This window comes from Lycium barbarum, chromosome 11 (assembly GCF_019175385.1).
Source record: "Lycium barbarum isolate Lr01 chromosome 11, ASM1917538v2, whole genome shotgun sequence".
NCBI classification, from domain to species: domain Eukaryota; kingdom Viridiplantae; phylum Streptophyta; class Magnoliopsida; order Solanales; family Solanaceae; genus Lycium; species Lycium barbarum.
Genome location: NC_083347.1, coordinates 80,774,553 through 80,787,994, shown reverse-complemented (window position 1 = coordinate 80,787,994; position 13,442 = coordinate 80,774,553).

The following is a 13,442-nucleotide window of genomic DNA, read 5'->3' as shown; positions in this document are numbered from 1 at the left end:
AAAAGTTAGGCCATCTAACTTTTGTAGAATTCCAGCAGAGTAAATTTTTTAAATTTTTTTTTGGGCCTTAATGGCAAAATTTGGCAAATTCTGCCTTATAAGGCAGGCTTTTTGCGAACCCATGCCTTATGATTTTTTTTTTTATTGAGTGAGGGTTCAAACCCAGAACCTCGGGGTATTTTCGATCACTTTTTTAAGCGAAGCCCAGAAATTAGGGACTAATATTAAAGACCAGCGTCTTTGAAGGGAAATCCGTGCAAAAAATGAATTAAAAAATTAGTCACCTTTGAAGAGCTTTTTGGAAAATATTCCGAGCCAAACACCTATGTCAGTCTTGTTTATTTTGAAAGGGCAGGAGAAGAAGGAATATACAATTTACGAGGATTTATACATTTTGTATTCTCTCTATAGAGGTGATTATTATGTTTTGTGTCCCAATGTACATAACAACGCTTTAAAGAATTGGGAGATTCAAGGTTCAAATCTTAACATGGGCAAAAAGTGCTATGTAATTTTGTATAAGCATTGATGAACAAAGTTACTTGATATCTATATTGTTGTAGAATAATAAATATTCGGTGAAACAGTTGACACACGTATAAACTAATCAGAAGACTGGGAAGTTATTAGGAAGGACTTGAAGAACTAGGTGGTTTGGGGTGGGGGGCGGGCTCATGATCCCTAAGCCAACCAACTTGTCAATAAACATTTAATACAATTATTTGCTTAATTGATTACTGAATAATCGACAGAGTTGGAGTGGTTGGGCAGTTTCTTATTATTAAGTCCTTTTGAACCCACCAACTCAAAACCCCACCCCAACTAAAGCAACTATGAGCCCGTTTGAATTGACTTATAAGTTGCTTATAAGTTGTTTTCAGCTTTTTTGAGTGTTTGACTGACCAGCTTAAAGTCATTTTATGATTAAAATAAGCTCAAAAAAAAATAATTGGGCCCATTTGACTTAGCTTATCTAAAGCAGCTTATAAGCTGAAAACAGCTTATAAGTAAAAAAAAAACAAGTTAGACTACCCAACTTATTTTTTTTAGCTTATAAGCTGCAAACAGCTTATAGGCATAAGCCCATCCAAACAGGCTCATAATAAGAAGTTGATTCCAAAGAGGGGTGTACTATAATATTCCTGTTTGATTTAACACAAAATTTAAATGCTAAAGAAAAGCTTATGACACGTAAGTTAAATATATATAATGTATCGAGATTATATTATTATTAATTAATAATTGGGAGATTCAAGGTTCAAATCTTAACATGGGCAAAAAGTGCTATGTAATTTTGTATAAGCATTGGTGAACAAAGTTACTTGATATCTATATTGTTGTAGAGTAACAAATATTCGGTGAAACAGTTGAAGCACGTATAAACTAATCAGAAGACTGGAAAGTTATTAGGAAGGACTTGAAGAACTAGGTGGTTTGGGGTGGGGGGCGGGTTCATGATCCCTAAGCCAACCAACTTGTCAATAAACATTTAATACAATTATTTGCTTAATTGATTACTGAATAATCTACAGAGTTGGAATGGTTGGGCAGTTTCTTATTATTAAGTCCTTTTGAACCCACCAACTCAAAACCCCACCCCAACTAAAGCAACTACGAGCCCGTTTGGATTGATTTATAAGTTGCTTATAAGCTGTTTTCAGTTTTTTTGAGTGTTTGGCTGGCCAGCTTAAAGTCATTTTGTGCTTAAAATAAGCTCAAAAAAAATAATTGGGCCCATTTGACTTAGCTTATCTAAAGCAGCTTATAAGCTGAAAACAACTTAGAAGCCAAAAAAAATAGGGCAATTCGCAGAATTGCCCTTCTTTTGGGGTGGTCTTTAAGTTTTGCCCTTCATATTTGAAATCTTTAAATTTTGCCCTTCGCTAAATCCCATGGGTTTCAGGTTCGAACCCCCACACAGTCAAAATTTTTTAAAAAAATCGCAAGGCAAAGTTTAAATTTCGCTATGCCCCCATCGGCATACACTTGTGAAGGAATTAGCAAAGTTATGCCGGACCCGGCATACTTATGCCTTATGGCATACTTATGCCGGTTCCGGCATAACTTTGATAATTCCTTCACAAGTTTATGCCGGATCCGGCATAAAAGTTTGCCCATTAAAAGTATGCCCCCATCGGCATAAACTTGTTAAGGATTTACCAAACTTATGCCGATGGGGGCATACTTATGCCTTATGGGCAAACTTTGCCTTGAAGCATATATATGTATTTTTTCAAGCATATATACCAAAGTTAATGGAAAAGTATTATGCTGCAACCAAATGTCCATCCCATATACAAATTCACACTTTGGCTGGCAATACAAGGTAGATTAGCAACTGTTGATAGACTTCACAAATTTGGCATTCAAGTGCCACCTGATTGCATCTTCTGTGGGCAAACCCAAGAAACATTTTTCCATCTTTATTTTGAATGCTCCATCACAAAAGGGCTGTGGTACAGATTGTTGGTATGACTGGGGTACACTAGAAGAATAGGGGGCTGGCAAGATGAAATCAAATGGATCTCACACATTGCTAGACACAAATCAGGCCACTGCTCCATTACTTGCTGCATTTTTGGTATGCTAGTGGCATTGGTTTGGAGAGAAAGGAACCTACTCAGATTTCAAAACACTCAGTTTCTTCTTGATAGACTCTGCAGAGAGATTGCACAACATATTCACATCCAAGGCAGGAACAACTTCAAATGGCAGAGAGCTCTTGCTGCTATGAATTGCTATCCCTAGCTAAGTGTAGTTGATTAAAACTGGCTGTTGTTTTTTTAATGTAATAGTTACTCCTAGTTTGACTTATACAAGTTAGTGAGTAGGAATTTTACCATGTACAGTTGAAGGTCAGCTTCAACTTTGTGCTGTACAAGTTTTTTGGATGGAATAAAATAGACTTTCAACCAAAAAAAAAAAAGTTTGCCTTATAAGGCAAAGTTTAAATTTTGTATGCCCCATCCGGCAGACTTTTAGTTATGTAACATAACTAAAAGTCTGCCGGAGGGGGCAGACTTTGCCTTGATGGGCAGACTTTTAGTTATGCCGGATCCGGCATAACTTTAACTTTTTCTTAAAGATTGTATGCTGGATCCGGCATACACTCCCCCAGTCCTGCCTTGCGATTTTTTTTTTTATGCCTGAGCGGGGGTTCGAACCCAGAACTTCATGTATTCGCTCATCTTTCCAAGCAAAGGGCAAAATTTAAAGACCACAACTATGAAGGGCAAAATTTAAAGACCACAAATTTGAGGGGCAAAATTTAAAGACCACCCCAAACGAAGGGCAATCCGTGCAAAAAAATGAAAAAAATAAGTTAGACTACCCAACTTATTTTTTTTAGCTTATAAGCTGCAAACAGCTTATAGGCATAAGCCCATCCAAACAGGCTCTATAATAAGAAGTTGATTCCAAAGAGGGGTGTACTATAATATTCCTGTTTGATTTAACACAAAATTTAAATGCTAAAGAAAAGCTTATGACACGTAAGTTAAATATATATAATGTATCGAGATTATATTATTATTATTATTATTATTATTATTATTATTATTAATTAAAGTTTAAGTTTCATGTACTGATGGTATAAATATACTTACACAGTTAGGTCATTGCTTATAAGGTACTTTTTTGTATAATTTCCTTTTTTATTATTATAATTTTCGGGTGTGATATATATGTTGACACCCAATTTTGTCCCGCCTCTCTGCCAAAATACCTATTTTAAGCTTCTAATATTTTTGGGAAAAATAAAAAATATACATTATGTTTACTATAATTATTAGCCTCTTATCAATACCGACATTTTATTATTCTATTATAATAATAATAATAATTATTATTATTATTATTATTGTTATTATTATTTATTAATATTATTATAATTCACAATTCTTATCATTTCGGCATTTTTACCAGCTTACGCATTTATCTTTGCATAATTAAATAATAGTATTTATTTAGTGCGGATTTTCAAAGAAAAATAACATATATTATTACACGGCTATTATAACACCATATGATTTTATTACCCGAGTCTAATAATCACACATTTTGGTATTAAGCAATATTTTGTCACCCTCGGTATATCATTAATTAAATTAGGTCTTCTATTTAAATTTAGAAGACAAACTATTTCTTGCACTCGATCCGTATTTTGACTTATCGGACCCCAAACCAAAGTCCGATTAACCCCTAATATTTTTTGGACTAGTCCGTATCTCTTATCTCAATTTTTAGAATAATCTGTGTTTTAATTTATTAGCCTATTCTCTTAATACCCAGTCTAAAAAATTGACCCAGTCCATTTATGGACTGGGTCCGACCCATTTTCGTCCAAAAAGGGGGAAACCCTTAGGGCTTCCCCACATTTTCACCCGCCTCCTTCTTCACTTCCTTTCCTCTTTCTCTCTCGCCTCCCTCCACCTTTCCGTCATCTCCCATCGCCGTCTCCACCCATCTCTCCATCATCCTCACCACCTTCTTCACCACCTCCACCACACCCACGTTCTCTTTCTGACCTCCCCACTCTCCACTGCCCCTTGCACTCCTCCACTACCTCCTGCCAACCCACTCACCACTGCCACCCCACTTGCTCTGACACCTCCACTACTTCCATCTCCGCCCCACTCACTCGACACTTCCTCACCTTCCCATCACACCACGTTACCCCCACTACTTTTCCGACATCATCACACCCATATCCATCATCTCCACCACACCCATACCCCCACGTGCTCTGACATCACCACGTTACTTCTCCCTCTGTTCCTTTCGCCATTTTTGTCTTGAACCCAAAACCCTATAAAATGGGGTTGATTCATCGATAAAAGGGGGGATTTTTTTGGGATTCAGAAAATTCCCAAATAGCCGATTTTCTTTCAGTTCAAGAAACCCCCTGTGAAATATTTTGTTTAGTTGTCACAATATCGCAAAATATCGAATCAAAATACTCAAACGATTTTTCGTCTGTTCTGTGTTTGTTGCGAATCCGAGTTTCGCAACCTCGAATTTGAAGTGTTTCGAGGTAGATTCGAGACCTTCGCCTCACTTCGCTGCACCCGAAGAAGGTAATACCCCTTCCATTAGTGATTTTTTTAGCAGAATGTTTGAATGCTTAAACTGCTTACATGGTTCGTTTGATCGTTGATGATTAAGTTCCTGTTTATGTTGGGTTTTAGTTGTATTATGTGTGTTTGAGCTTAGTTTAATCCTGTGTCTAGTTCTGTAGTTGTTCAGTTCTATGTTAGGTATCGATTTGGATTAATCACGTATTTTGTTAGGTTCACATTGCTCATTTGTTCTTCGTAAGATTAGTTCTGTATATCAGTTTGTGGTTTGCTAACGATGTGTATGTGTTTGTTCCGCGATGGTTCATTTATGTTTTTGTTTTGATCAACCATATGCATCCAACTTATAGCAGTTTAAGTATATTTTGTATGCTCAATAATGTTTGTTCACATATTAGTCCAGGTCTGTAGTTACTTAGCTATGCCATACATGTCCAACTTTGACTAGTCATGCATCAGATAAACCTGTGGTTCACCTGGCCATGATAATAACAATTAATTTAGGTTTATTATTATCCCCCATACTAGTTTAGCAGAAGTCCTATCGGTGCAATTGCATATGTTTACTCAGATGTTTTAGTAGTTCAATAAAAAATGCGAATGTCATTCAGTTTAGTGTCTCTTTCATATCAGTTTGGCATAAGCATATTGGCCTTTTGTGCCTCTGTAGTTGTTTGGTTCGATTTGAACTTTTGTTTGCAGTTGTGTCATGGTAACCTCACTGAGAATATGACAATGGCCTTCCTTATTTGATTAGAATATGTTGTAATAAAAAATGAATGAGTTCCAACATATCAGACTAAGTCCTTAAAAGTCTATGTTCTGAGTCTCATCTGTCTGCACTAGAAATGCCAGTTTTTTTTTTGGTTTTGTATTGTTTGAATTCCCTGGGTATGAGTTCATACATTAAGATCTCTGATTGTTCTATAAGAGTTTGGATAAACATTTGGCCTTAGCATAAGTTCAGTTCTGTCAGCTTGATGGAGTGTATATTAGTCCAAATTAAACATTAGCCTGTTTCTTTTGTTTCCATTCTTAGTTTGGTTGCTGTTGTAATCTATACTTAGTCTAGATATTAGCATATGGTGTAACTTTAAAATGGTTTTGAAGCCACTGCTGAGATTTCAAACTGATGATAGTTTTAAAAGTGTTACTTTGTTTTCAACATAGTTTTGTAGCTGTTTCTTGGCAAGAATCTGCATTGCTGTTGTTAATCTCCAGATCAGCCATTAGTTGGACTCTAGGATCCAGGATCATATATTGCATCTCAACCATACATTTGTAGGTCATACTACCCTTAGCATCATTCATTGACTAGTCTATCCTATTGGAACACCATATTAGCTTCACCCTGGTTTATGACCTCTGCGCATGTCACCATTTGCATTGTACTACACTGTTCTGAATTAATCTCCTATATGTTGATGTTGACATATCTCCCTTCCCTGCTATCCTGCCTCTCATCATAAGCACCCCCTCCATCTCTGTGTATGTTTCCTTATAGTTCATAGCCTACTTATATCTCTTTGCATCCATTCCCTTTACCAAGTTATGTCATAAAATCTAGGACTCCTTAAACCACCTATTCTATTGACTAACTGCAGTAGTTGTCTCTTGATGATCCTGACAACCTTGTGATCTTGCATCTGTTTTATTTGTTTTAATTTGGGTACATGTAATGATCTTAAGAAAAGAGGTAATTACGACAATTATTTTTAACTAGATAGGGCATTCTTCTTTTTATTTGCTGAAAATATACAAGTAAATGTTAAGATTATTCAGTATATATGAACTAGCCCCTTGAACTTCCACCTGCCTGTCCCCTTACCAGAAAAGTGTTCTATGAGTCCATCATGTATAATGTATGTCTGCGTTTGCAATAGTCGTAACATTATCATATATTACTTGTTTCAAAATGACTTTGAGGCCTGGTATTCTGCCTATCTGTGTTATGACTCTGCCTCAATACTTTGTCTTCCTCTTTATATGTTCATGATAAATGAGAAACTGATTGAATAATGTGAACTGAGAGGCGACGATGTTATGTTATTGCTTTAGTATTATAAGCTACAGGAAGAGATGATTTTTACTATAACCACTGGTGTCTTGCTTGTTAATATAAAGATATGAACTGAAATGTGTCTGAATGCCATAAATGTCCCTCCTAAATTCAGTAGATGTTTAGTATACCATGAATCATCCCAAAATCTGCAGATCGGGTGACTGTTAGTGCTGGGCAGATGTTACCTTAGTATGTATAAATACTCTAATGCTGTTTGCTTTAGCATACGGGCAGTTTTCTTACAATATTCACTGCTATTGCTGTGTTGGTGTTATTTGCCTTAGCATATTGTATAATTTTTCTGGTTACGTCCACTGCCATTGATGGGCAGATTATGTGCCTCAGTACGTTATAAATGCTTTAATGTTGTTAAGGCAGTGAGATCGTATACCTATGTATACACGAGTTATACTTCAAATATACATAGAATATACACGATCTGCTAATGTGTTTGAGTTTATATTCTACATGTTTGACCTCATTCATCGATTATATACTGATCCTTTTCTTTCCATTTTTATGCATGATCATCGCATACGAGTCCGAGAGACTCGCCCACTTCCGCACCCGATGTTTGGGCTAAAGCCCAACGAAATTCCTTCCGCGTCCAACCCAACAGTAGCAGCCCAGCAAAATAAGGGCTGTTGGGCCGCAGCCCAACAGCAATACCCATAGCAGGCCATCTTAAAATGGGGCTGAGCCCATTTGCTTTAATTGTCTCCTCTCTTATTTATTTTGTGATTTTAATTTTGTATTATGCCACTAACCGTTTTATTTATTATTTCATTAGTTAGATAAATCCTAATTAATTAGTAAGTTTAGTTTTAATAATGGGTAGTTTATTTAAGGAAAAACCAATGATTAGTTTTCCCCAAAATTCCATTTTTTTTCTTCCTTCTTTTTATATTAAAATTATTTATAGTATCCATAATATTTACTTCTAAAATAATTGATAGTATAAAATTCATATTTTCGAATTAACAGAGTCACATTCTTATTGTCTTAATTTCAAAACATCATTAATATGCAAACATAAATTCAAACATATTTTAAATAATTCTTCAAGATTTTGAATCAATCATATATATATTTTTAGCTAAGCATAGTTAATAAAAAGTGATAGAAAGGATAAAGAAAACTTTCAATAGCCACTTTGTATTTTGTTCCTAAAAACCAATAAACATCTCACCATTTGAATTATTTCAAGTATCTCGTGAAAGCGTCGCATAAATTCGTATTTTTGTTCACTCATATATAAATTATCTTTGCAGGTTTTATTGCAAAGAATATCATTAGTATTCGAAATCATATCAACATTTATAAGTTTAGTTTAAATGGCATTTGAAATTTCCTTTTATGCAAATCATCTGTTTCCTACAAATCTCATTCCAAATAGCATTTTTATTTAAAGTTTTATCAATTTCTATCAATTTTGTTTTAAATGGTGTTTGAAATCTTTTTATGCAAATTATTATATTCTCTCTAAATCTTATCTTAAGCAATATTTTATATTTTTCCTTAAAACTTTAGCGGTATTTACAAGCTATTTTCTTTAATTTTAAATATTTTATTTGCATCTTTAGCCCTAATTAATTAACCTAAGTTTGATCGGATAACCGTGAGTTAACGGATTCTAAAGGATGCCTAACCCCTTCCCTTTAGGATAATATAGAGCCCTTACTTAGAATCACACTGGTTAAGCAGACTATTAATTGAGGTTTAGTTTTAACTTTACCTTAGTTAACATTTCGGTGTCCTAATTCACCGTTAAATTAATTAGGTGGCGACTCCTTAAAATAAAATAAATAGGAATCACCAATACGTCATACTCCCTAAATCGACCCGGTTAAAATGGGGTGCGACAGCTTGGCGACTCTGCTGGGGAGTTTCGGCTCTTAACCATAACAACTTAGGTTAATAAATCATTTGTTGGATGCTTTGTTTATTTTGCTTTATTTTGTCTATATTGTTGCTTTATATGCTTTTAAGTATTTTTATTCCTTATATGTATTTTCTGTGTAATATGTTATTACTGCTTTCCTTAAACTGGCATTCCGTTCATATTTCCTCCACTTTTGGAAACTTCACACTATCACACGTACACGCGAGGTGTGCTTAGCGCACCCGCAAATTTCTTCATAGAATCCAAATTTTAAGGGAGTTGGCGCATGCGCGGGGGTGCCCGAATAACGGGGACCGCGTAGCCTTCTCACTCGAGCAGTCCGCTCGGGAACCTTGTGTCTAGCAAACCCATTCTTAGTCTACTTAGGGTAGAGCGAAGCCAAAACCTTGTAAGAACATGCATCATTTTAAACCTAGGAGGCTTAATACCCTTGGTGTATTAAGTTCATTAGTCAACCTTACCAAATGTCCAAAAGAGTCCATGACTCTAAGTGACACTACTCACTATCTATGTGCATTATTTGAAGGATAAATATGTGGAATATGTAGACCTAGTACTCTATAGATAAGTATTTCAAGAAAAACTGACCTTTTGTTGCAGGTTGACGTGGAGCATCTAAAATTAATATCGGAGGTTGAAGACAGTTAAAAGAAATTAGTGGAGATAAAGCGTTAGATATCCTAGATCAACTTTAAATTGTATTATTAAACTGGCATGTAATAAATTTTATTTTCTTGTAAATTAGTTGTAAGAAGAGTTATGGAATGATACATAAAAGACATGTTTGTCCTTCAATGTTCGTTAGGCCTACCTCTGGCATAAAGAGGTCCCTTGCATTATAAAACGCGATGTATTATGTGCAATAATGTGTTTATATGCAATAATATTATCCTTACCGTATACTGACTCATTTTCCTTTTCTTTTTCTTGTTTTTATCTTTTTTCTTTTTAAACTTATTTTCAAAACGAAGAAGGTTGACTTGTGCTAAAGGGGAACTGGCGGAGCATCCATATTTCACACGGTCTAGAGCCAAGAAATCAGACTCTGACTCATCACTAATCGCCTGGTTAACTAAAAGGACTCGTTCTAAAATGGAGCAAAGTTTGATCAATGCAACCACTTCATCTGAGCCATCTCTTAGTTTACCAATCACGAGTGATCCCACATCCTCTAATGAACCAGAAACACATTTGGAGACCATTGCTCGTCTGGAGCGACGAGTTGCCGAACTAAGTCATATGGTACTTCATAACCGGTCATTTTCTCAAACACCGCCACATATGACTCCGTCCCAAGGGGTTCGTCAGACTTTGCCTGTGCCACCTCCATTCCCAAATTTGGACGAATTTAACCAAGCAAATTATTTCACCACTTCTCAGCCAGTTCGTTCCGAACACCTCACTCAAAATGCTCCCTTTTTATTTACAACCACCTCTTCAAAAGCTCAATTCATACCGCCAGCACATGACACACATCAAGTTCCGCCGGTGTATACTTATACCACAGCTCCACCCATGACACAGATTCAAGGACAATGTCGCACAGATGTTGATCATTATGTCGAAGTTGAAAATGAGGCACGGTCAGTTAATGATGAAATGATAAATAGAAAGCTCAAAAGTTTGGAAGATGCCATGAGAAGTTTGCGTGGACTTGGTAGTAACCAAAGCGTGAGATATGAAGAATTATGTGCATTTCCTGAGGTAGAATTGCCACCAGGTTACAAGATTCCAAAATTTGAGAAGTTTGATGGGCCAGGGAACCCTTTCTTCCATTTGAAGGTCTATTGTGAAAAGTTGATTGGTGTGGGGAAGAATGAAGGGATAAGAGTCAAACTATTCAATCAGAGTTTGAGTGGAAAAGCCTTGGAGTGGTATTCTAAGCAAGATACAACCAAATGGCGTACTTGGGATGATTTGGCAAATGCTTTTGTGGATCACTACAAGTTTCATGTTGGGATCGCTCCTGACAGAATCTCAATTACAAAGTTGAAGAAGAAGTTCACCGAATCATTTCGAGAATATGCTATACGGTGGAGGGAAGAAGCATCTAGGGTACACCCACCCATGGAGGAGACAGAAATGGTTACTTTCTTCATTCAAGCACTAGAACCGGAATACTATGAACGTTTGGTGACAATGAGTGGAAAAACTTTTGCAGAAGTGATCAAAGCTGGGGACATGATCGAAGATGGCATTAAGACAGGGAGAATAACAAGTCTAGCAGCTTTGCAGTCTACCAGTAGGGCTATACAAACTGGTACTCTCGGAAATGGAAAGAAAAAAGAGAAAGAAGCAGCATCGGTGATGGCCTTGGGAAACACATCATACCGCCATCAACGACCACCGCGATACCAGCCTAACGCTCACCACTCACAATATTTCCAATATTCTCCACATCCCTACGACCAAGCTTTGTCATCTTACCAACCTCAATCACCACAAATATCCTACCCTGTTTACAACACACAACCAGCATATCGAGCTCCACGACCACCAACATATCCAGCTCCACCATCACAAACTCATCATCCAAACAATGCATCCGCACCTCGCCCAAATAAACCGTTCCGCAATTTCACACCATTGGGAGAACCACTGAGCGTTGTTTTCGAAAGACTGCAAGCTTCAGGCTTAGTATATCCCGTGGAAGGTAGAATTCCAGATCCATTACCCCGAAGCTTTGATCCCACTAAAACATGTGCATATCATTCGGGGGTAAAAGGCCATTCCACTGATCGTTGTTACGCATTGAAGCATAAGGTTGAGGATCTTATTGAAGCAAAACAGATCACGGTCAAACCACCAACACCAAATGTGGTTAACAATCCACTCCCGACCCATGATGGGGCCACGATAAATATGATTGGAATAGATGAAAATGTTGACGACCCAGCCGAATTTATAGTGCCTGTGGATCGTGTGGAGGATCATGATTTTGTAGCCGTCGCTTCTCCGGCTGTAGTGATAAGGGGTTGTGTGCCTGTCGAGATATTAGGAGCTTCATCAACGCCTGTGGAAGTAGTTCAAGCACCAAATCAGTTACCAGTGCTCGATACAAAAGCCGTACCATGGAATTATCAACAAACTGTGATGGAATGTCGAGGAAAGGACACGATCACTGACAAGGTTAAGACGTCAGGAATGACAAGGTCTGGAAGATGCTATTCTCCAGAAGAGCTAGTTAGATTGGGGCAAGTTAAGGAAGCCAATGTACCTCCCAAAAGGGTCGTGACTGAAACCGAAGCAGAAGAATTTTTGAGGAAGATCAAGGCTAGTGAGTACTCAGTTGTGGATCAGTTGAAAAAGACCAATGCTCAAATTCCTATTCTCTCTTTGCTTTTGAGTTCAGATATGCACAGGAATGCATTGTTGAAGATCTTGAATGAAGCGTATGTTCCAAGCGAAACAACTAGTGAGGCGTTAGCTGGGATGATTGAGCGCGTACTTGACAGCCATCGAATCAGCTTCGATAATGAAGAACTGCCGCCAGAAGGATGTATGCATAACAAAGCACTCTATATAACTGTCAAGTGTCGTAACATGTTTGTGGCTAAAGTATTGATTGATGGGGGTTCTGGACTCAACATCTGTCCATTAGCAAGTCTGAAGAAGATCGGATATAATGTTAGTGAGCTCAAGACCAGTGATATGAATATTCGAGCATTTGATGGGGCTCAAAGGCGCCCTATTGGGGAAATAGAGTTGAAAGTGTTGATTGGCCCTGTTGAATTCATTATGGATTTTCAAGTACTTGATATTTCCACAACATACAACATGCTGTTAGGTAGACCGTGGATCCATTTGGCTGGGGCCGTACCATCTACTTTGCACCAAACTGTCAAATTCGAGTGGGATCAGCAACAAATATGTATACACGGAGAAGGAGATACGTCTTTCTATCTAGAGCAATCCACCCCATTCGTCGAGGCAGAAGGAGGGTTCGACGGAGCAGCTTACCACGCTTGGGAGGTTGTGAATGTCACTAAGGAAAGTGAAGTATGTCAAACTCAAGAGTTCAAAAGATCATGTGCCGCAATTATGGTTGCAAAAGAAATGGTGAGAAATGGGTACCAACCTGGATTTGGGCTAGGGAAAACACTAAATGGGCGGGTTGAGCCAGTCGTTCTCCCTACGCAACAGTTTACATTCGGTTTGGGATATGAGCCAACTGAGGAAGAAGTGAAGAAAGCACGAAAAAATAAAATGAAGGAGATTGCATTGCCAAAACCTATTCCTACCATTGATCAAACTTTCTCAAAACCTTCAGATCTGATTGTTGAAGTTTCCTATGATGATATCGTGGAGGGAGTCAAGAACCTGTTCGTGGAAGATGAAAATGATCATGCTGCGATAATCAAAGACTTTGCTGAAATATTGACTTTATAGGCTGCTGAGCCAG